Source organism: Galendromus occidentalis, unplaced genomic scaffold (assembly GCF_000255335.2).
Source record: "Galendromus occidentalis unplaced genomic scaffold, Mocc_1.1 scf7180000077470, whole genome shotgun sequence".
NCBI classification, from domain to species: domain Eukaryota; kingdom Metazoa; phylum Arthropoda; class Arachnida; order Mesostigmata; family Phytoseiidae; genus Galendromus; species Galendromus occidentalis.
The window spans coordinates 414,802-423,463 of NW_003805458.1; positions in this window are offsets into that span (position 1 = coordinate 414,802).

Sequence of the window (8,662 nt, forward strand, 5' to 3'; positions counted from 1 at the left end):
CAGATCCATTATCGCGGTGGTTTTCCGAAGTTTTTCGGTCGGGGAGCCGAAAATCATATCTTCAAAATTCGCCGCCAATCTCTCCACGAGAGCTAACGACCTCCACACCGAATGCGCCGAACATAGCGCGGGTCCTAATGGTTGCATTGTTGTCCTATAAATAAAACGGGTGGGGGCGGATACGAAAGAGCCGACGGTGACTGGGCCTAGATTTAGATCAAACGAGCGTAGACACATTTTCTAGCTTCTTTCGTTCGCTCCTTCGATTCGGGCAACCTCTGGCTGGCGGACCCGAAAGCTTGAAGCGAATTCTGACGGGCGAGCGTAGCCGAAAGCGCTCGCGGGATCGCGCGCCCATTGTTAACGAGTTTACCTTGAGTTTCCTCGAGGCGATCGAATCGGTAGTTGATTCTGACTGGTTTCGTATGCGTTCTCTCCTGTCGATATTCGTCGGCAGACCACGGACAGAGATCAGGGAGGTGGAACGTTTGTTCTTAGAACTGGAATTTCCCTTACGCTTGAAAGTCTGACCGACTCTGCTACAGGACGGGTAGATGAACGGGTCTCGGCAGGAGATGTAGCGTCGTCACCCTCGCGAGTAGGGTACTCACTCTCGTCGTACCGGCCGGGTCTTGCATTCGGTTGCGGCTCGCGCGGCGGGGGAGTCCGTCTATGCATTGTCTTCCCTTCTCTAGACTATTTATCTCGTGCAGCTCACTCGTTCAGTAAGTCAGTTGCTAGTCCCATGTGGTCTGTTCGGGTGGGAGCTCGCGATCGCAGCCGGAAGAGTGGGCGGACGAGCTCAAGACGTTGCTTAGAACACTTGTCGAACAAGCGCTGACCCTTCGAAATCACAATTGGGCTCTTGGCCAGTACACCTGCGCACGAGGGTTACGCTCTAGCTCGACGCAGATATCTGATGGTATTACCTCTCGAGCCCTGCGGGCCAGCCAGCTCGCCGCGTGTCTGGCTGGGGAGGCGGACAGGCCTCGCTAGAGCCGTCTCACCGCCGAGGACCTGCGGTGGAGACAATGCAAAACCTTCTTCTAAACAATCTTTCAATGTTGACAGATATTTAGCGCCAGCCGCTCGCCCGAAAGAGCGGCCGGCGGGCCACAAGGACTGCCCGACGGACAGCTTCGGGCGTCTTAAGCTATCGCGACAGCAGTTTCGACAATCAATGCCGAGCTTTGTAATCAGTCCGATTTCCTTTTTCCTGCTCTCTGGCTCTTGTCCGCGAATCTTCTCTTCACGACCGTCCTTCGAACGATCTTAATATCGATCTTTCGACGGAACAGACTGACGCTCAGAACCCTTCGACAGCACCCACATCGAAAAGCCTTTTCGAATGAGAGAGGGAACATCCGTTCTGGGTGGAAGACAGACAGAGCGAGCGGCAGGAATCCTGGTCTACCGCGTCGTCGTAGGGAAGACCTGCGTCCTCTGGAACGAATCTGCGAAAGTTTCTTCCACGTGTGCCGTGGAAGAATGGGACCAGCTTCATTATTCGCTGTTGATCAACCCGTTCCCCGTCTCTCGTATTCTCTGGCTCGCTCTCTCGCGAGAATTCCCTCCTTGTGTCGCTCGGAAGCGCACGGATATGCACAGGTGAGACGAGGGCTCGCGTGGAGGCCAGAAACGGATTCGATTCGAGCCGTCGGATCCATTTCGGAATAGGAATAAGAACGAAATAAGAATCGTCGTCGACGGCGAGACTTTCCTGCAAACTTCATCATCGCTAGCACTCCGTGCGTCGTGGGACCGATATGATAACGCGATGGCATTGCCGTGTGAACCTGTCGGGACGTGGCGAGCTCCGCTGGCGAATTCGATGTCAAAAGACAAAAAGCGGCACGCCGGTATTGAAGCTCTGGAAACTCAGGAAACGCGTCTGAAACAAGACCACCACCGGGGTCTTACCGACGGCGAAGGAAGGACAAGGAGTCTCCGAAATGCCGGTGGGAGAATTTTTATCTGCATTTCGGTTCAGCTGACTGATGTCGACGATTTGTAGCAGAACCCTCAACAACGAAATTCTGTCGTCACGACAAAACAGCGCGCGATGACCACTTCTGTAGCTTTGCTCCGTGGTCATGAAGACGCCGCTGGATGATCATGTCGAAGACGACGAAGACCATGTTCAGCAAAGGTAGAAAGGAGCAGAGGAATCAGAAGAGCTAGTCAGCGCCACAAGAAGAAGTCTTCGATGATGATGGAGGCAGACGTCGATGCAGAAGCGAGGTGCCGCCTACTCTCCGGGCCCACGAAGGGGCTACCGTTCATTACATGACTTTGAGTCGAGCGGCTTGCCATCATGTTCTCGGCCAGCTGCACCTCTGCACACAACTTAGCAAACCACGACATTTACAACAGCGACAACAACGATGATGATGATGATTAAACAACATGATCGACAACATGCTTTAGTCCGTTAGAAGGAAGCTCTCGCTGGTCAGGAGCTCCGAACGAGCTGGCTGGATGACGGTATGCACTTTCCGACCTCGAGTCCGTCGATCGGTATCCCTCTGCCTGCCGTGGAACGTACCGTCCTCGTCGACGGCAACGTGGATCGGAGGGGAGCTCAAGTTCCGATGAACTCTCGAATCGCAAAAAATGGCATCCCACGCCTGTAGCCGGAAGTTCCGTCCCACCGTTTCAGCCGGGATCTCCGAAAACGATCGAGATAAGATTCCGAAAACATTCGCTCACCTGTGAGCTTTTGTGGCGTCTTGAGCTCACCTAGCGGTGCTTCGCCGCATGATATTGACGTCGCGGTCGGGTAGCCGGACGTTTTGAGGCTCAAGGGGGTCCTGAGCTTCTGCTACTTTCGCTGCTTCCCTGTCAATGTATCGTGGGAGGAAAGAAATCTGAAGAGAAGAAGAGAGGGAGCGCGATTTTCGAGACACGGATGCGACCGCAGTTCTGCAAAACACCGGAGAGGCGACGGGACGGCCTGCTTCCTCGTCCAGGGTATTCGAAGACCAAACAAACGCTCAAAGTACATGCCCACCACTGAATTTCCCTCGGCCTTATCCCTCGGAAACTTGAGTTTCTTTCCGTTAGCAGGGAAACTCGTGGCGATAATGTGTCCGTAGGAAGGCAACAGCCGTCGCTGAACACTCGCTGCGACACAAGATGCCACATGCACCAAATTTCGAGAGTCGCGTGATCCGTATCTCTGTATAAGCCGCATATCACGACCGATGAGGGTGAAATCACTCGGTTCCAACAGAGGAAAAAGAAAAGATGAGAAAAACACTGTCGGGTGAAAAAAAAGAAAACTGCAAACCTAGACCCATCGCTCACCGGAGGTCTGCAATATGTCTCTTATCTGGAGTGAGATGAGCTCATGTGTGGAGTTCTAGCGCGGAATCCTCAGCAGGGGTCTCGCGAAGACAGCATCGGTGTTCAAACATTTTGCTTCGATTTACTGTATGAACAAGCAGTCGTTATCAAAATGATCCAGGAAACCATAATTATTCTCCGATTCGCCGTGCTACGTGCGCGAGCAGCTTTTCGTCGAGACTACCAATCATTACATCACGGATGACATCGATGATCCAGGGTTTGCTTCGACAGGTTATCTCCTTCCTGTTCTGTATCGCGGCCAATTTCCTCATATATGTACGTTTTCATTCTCTATATACTTCCTTTACTCTCGGGAATCCTCCTCCGATTGATTCATCCCGGAGAGATCATCCACGACGGAAATAATTTCCCCGACGACGAGAATCCTCCGGTTGCGACCCGAGTCAATCGTTCACCGATCGGCGGACTCTACGGAAAACCATCATGCGCAGAGGTGTGAACCCTCAAAAGCGTGGAACCCGATTCCAAGCTCCAGAGAATTCGATCCCGACGTCTCGAGGCAATGCTCATCGGCGCAGCAGAGGAAAACATCGTGCTGTCCGCCAGCATGAGTTTCCTGTGTTTCCGCATCTGGTTTCGTCGAAGGCACCGTCACATTCGTGGTGTTTCGTGCGATTCTGTGTGTGTGAGTGTTATCAGCGCGCAGGCAGGCAGGCAAGCAGGCTTCGGTTTTCGATATCCTCCCCCACTTTTATCTTCGGTCCAGCGCGGCGGCCAGGTCCGCTAATACCTCGCAATGCTTTCAATTTATGACTTTTATCTATTTTACATCCCTGAGACGACGTTCGTTGGTGGTGGTGGCGGCGCGGCGGCGGTGGCAGCAGAAGCGGCGGTGGAAGACGCAGAAATTGTGGCAGAAGCAACATCGGCTGCCGAAGAAATCTGTGCGACCGCGTCTCCCGATCTGACCGAAGCAGCGACTCCGTCGCGTTCCTGGTCACACCGCCGAGTCTCACGCAATCACCAGCACCATTTCCATCATCAGCTGTAGCAGCGGTACCAGTACTATGATTGTCATCATCGCCATCATTATCATCTTCTCCTTTGTGTCACTGCTTCGTTTTCGTCGTCGTGCGTTCACTCGCCCGTAAGAACATCCAGAGCAGGAATTAGGCCGAAGTCGCAAACGAAAGTTACGCCTGTTTACCGTTCACGCTCGGAGTGTCGTCAAGCGATGTCACGATCATTCTTCAGAGACCGGCGTTCCTCGAGATTTTTTCTTCAATACGCCGGCCACCTTCATTCTCGCTTTTTGATCAGCTCAGGAATTCTCTGAGTTCGGGAATGAGGGAACTCTTCCTCGACCAGAAACTGGCTTAACGATTGCGCAGATTTATCGTCTCTGCACCGATCGAAGCTGCGCCACCGCGAAATGTCGAATGAAATGTCCATGGGAGGAAGCATGCAATGATATCATTCGAGATAGAAAATGTAAAGAAAATTGCATGTTGGATCACACGCCGGTTCTGTGATCATCTGCTCGGTAGTTTTCGTCTTCGGATCGCTCGTAAGTCGGTCTGTCTGCTGCTGCTCGACGTTGCCGGATCGATGCTTGAGCGCAATTCGCTTGGAATTATCCAAGCGAGGAGAGCAGATAACTAGATTTATGGGAGAACGCAGAAAAAACTCGCCGAGTTCCTCTTCTTATTTCTCTTCGATTTTTTTTGTTCGGCTCTGATGTTTTACACGATTTTAATCGAAAGATGCACCTCCCACGGGGACGGGAGTCGCAGCCATCTCCTCGCGGAAACGTTGACCAGAGGAAGAGAAACAACAACATTTTAGTATATTCCGTTCGGAGTTTCAGCTCATTTATCGATCATATTTATTGAAATAATAATCAGTGAAACTTGATTGATTAGCTCCCGAGCGAACCTTGCGCATGAAACCATTCCCTGACGTACATAAATCAACAGCACGTCGACGTCGGGATCCAGGATCGCAGACCCAGGAAGAGATTCTGATCCAAATAATCAATATGCCCGATACTGCAATCGATATCACGTGATGAGGCGGATTTAATAGTTGGGAACGATGTGAAAACGTTGTGTGGACGGATTCGTGATCTTCAGAGGTATCGTGTCGTCTATCCACGGCCCGTGTTTTTTTGTATTCATCGGCGAACGATATCCTCAAAGTGCTCAAGTAGGTGACCACGATCTTTATGTCAAAGCGGAGCCCATCGATCGTTTTCGGGCTGGTAGCAGTTCGTTTCTGGTCGAATCGGAAAAAAATAACACAGTATCTCAGTGACCCCGAGGTTGAAGTTCAGACCCCCGTGGCCGGAAAGCGTTTTCTGATCCCACTGACTGTTTGCATAGTCCGCACGGAAAGGAAGAGAAGACCAAGACTGACGGAACTCTTTGAGCTTCCAATTTCTTTTTTGAATTCTTCCTTCGAAAACCCGTGTCCACTTTTTCCGCACGAAACAACTGATATTTTGGATCCACAGCGAACATTCATTGAAGAACGCATGCTCGCAATCACTGCCCAGATTCTTCTCCGATGATAAAAACGCTTTGTCATTCATCTCTCCATATGGAAGAAAAAAAGGGAAGCAATTATCATGCGGCCTGGTCCGAAATGCGGGGTTTGCGTTGAGCTTCGAGCGCCGTCGCGGAATACTCTTGGGAGCCCGAGTCGGACCGAATTTTAGCGCAGAAAAACTTGCAGGAAGCGAGACCGTAATGAGTCGAGCGCCTCCCTCCAACACATCAGGATTGCTTCCGATATCCATAGACTCACTGACTCGTCTCGAGTCATCGGCGGGCTGTTTTTTCGGCTGAAAGCGGTGAGGTCTTCGACTCGCGACGTTTTCCGGTGATGTGAACGAAAGTTCCAGAGTTCGGTCAGAAAAATGGGGTTGCGACATTAGTTTGGCAAGCTCGGCAATTCGATTCCTCCTTGAGAACTTCGAAGAATACAAGAATCGCCCGAAATGAGAAAGTAACGCTTGAATCAATCATGTCATCGTTCTGCGTTCCTCTGAGCAGCCATTGGAAACTGCTTCCCTGACTCTCTGCTTTGCTCGCTGTCGATAGATCCGTTAGATGAGATATCGATCCCCTGGCGCACGGTGCCGCCGCAGCAGCAGGAGAACAACAACAACAGAGAAATAATAGTCCAGCAATGATGTTCCTCCGATCGGAATGATCGAAATCAGTGCCGGACGGAATCAGTGAAACAATCTGGCAGCAATCGCAGCATCTATTAGCGGTCAGGAGGTCGAGTGGCGGCGGTGGCGGTGCGGTGGTGGTGGTGGTGGTGGCGGCGTCGGTGGTTTCGCAGTAGCTGATGAGTAAATGCGGGTCGTCCCCTGAGTCGGGCGAAATATACGAAAAAAGAGAAGATGCTGCTTAGAAACCCGAATGGACAAGCTTATTATGAACACGTTCCATCGATTACTCGCTAGCGCGACTCAATCACTGTCCTTCATTTTCGTTGGATTTTGATGGAGAACTTCGTTACGTCGATCCCACGCTGTTGTTGGCACCAGATCTTCTATCCAGTCGATCTCTCTTGTTTTCCCATCTTCCTGCTGAAGGTTGCGACCACGATATCATCGGACAGAACAAGCATCGTTCCGGCCACGCTCCGGGAAGAGAATCCTCGGAGCGCTCCTAACGCCCCCAGGGCAGAAGGTACGAAGTCGCGGGAGAATGCGTGTCTTCACCAAGGATCTCGACTTCCTTTTTCGAAGTTCGTTCAATTCGCTTCCAGAGGGCGACTTTACTTCAAATAAATCGATTGCATCGCCCTCATGGCGATCGAAAGAAAATTATACATTAACTCCCACTCTGCCAAAAATGCTGCCAGCCTATCTCGGCTTTAATCTGCTGCTGTACTTGCCACTGCTGGAAAGATATATTGGTCACTGCCTACGCTTCTGAACGCGAGGGTGGCTTTTCGGGTCCTGTCTGCCACTGATTTTGAGTGGACAGAATCGCTCTTGTATGCGCCTTGTGATCATCGGTGAGATGACCCTCCTCGCACATCGAGAACATCCATCAAACGTGCAGAATGAGGTTTGATTACATCCAAATCACTCGGCGATCGGGAATTTTCGTCGATTAAGCTCGTCAATATGCTCTGAGATGATCCCGTACCAAGATTAGGCCAGAATCGTTCTCCAGAGTCGACGTTTCTTCAATACCGAGTTTCTGTCGAGTTCGAGTGAGAAGTTTTCTCGGCGCTTTCGGCTTGCGACTGCTCGATTCCTGCGGACGACAGAGCGAGGAACGACTGACAGTTCTCATTCGGCAGTCGTAGGCAGTCGTAGTCGATGACTTCTTCCAGCTGTAGGGTCACTCTTCGGAAGTTCAGAGACGAGTGGATATCATGCGACTCGTTTCGGCGGTCGAAAGTCGATACGAGACGAAGTTTGTCCCTTGCGCCATAGTCTGTCGGGTTATCTCCCTCTGCGTCCGACAAATGCATTATCGAATACGAATCTGCGGTCATCATTTGGCGCAAACACGGCACCTCTCAAGCACGAATCGACGCGCATTCGACTCGAAGTGCCTTTATATGCGTTTCCCACGACGGTCTCCGACGCCTTGTCTCGGGCTGTCGACCTATCGTCGTTGGTCAATCTGCGGTCGATTTGTTCTTGCTTAGAATCGCGTAAAAAATGGTGAAGGGACGCAAACGATGACTGCCGTGGGGATTGACGGATCTGAGCCTAACGGCACCCAGTCACCCACGACGACTGCGGCGACGACGGAATAGGCGAACGACCACGGCAGCGATCCGGACACCGGGCACGTCGGCGACGAAGAAGCTGTGAACAATCTTCGCTTCTGTCAGCGTTTTCTGTCCATTTTTTTTGTCGGACGCACGAACAAATCATCGGAGACAACCCTTCAAAGAGCCCGGCGCGTCCCCTCATCTTCAGGCCGACGTCCTCCGAGCGGGCGCAAATCGGGGGACGGTCCGAAATTTGTTGTTGCTCACAGACGAAAATTGAGCGGAATGGCGCTTGCCATCGTGGGCTTCGACATCGTGTTCTGATGCCGCAAACGACACAACGGGTGGACCAACGACCACCACTACTTGGTTGTCTGGCAAAAATAGGGGACTCGCCGAATCAGAAACCGAAAAAAGAATAAAATGCTTGCCACCAACACCGCTAGAAGAAGTCCACCAGGGAGACAGGCGCATGGACGCTGACTGAGTTTCTCTGTGTTTTTTTTTTGACCAGTTATTCGGTACTTGACGTGTACCGCTAGCGGGCCATTGTGTTTGGGCGGTGATCCGCGGAGACCCAGCCTTCACTGACCCACGTCGAATCATG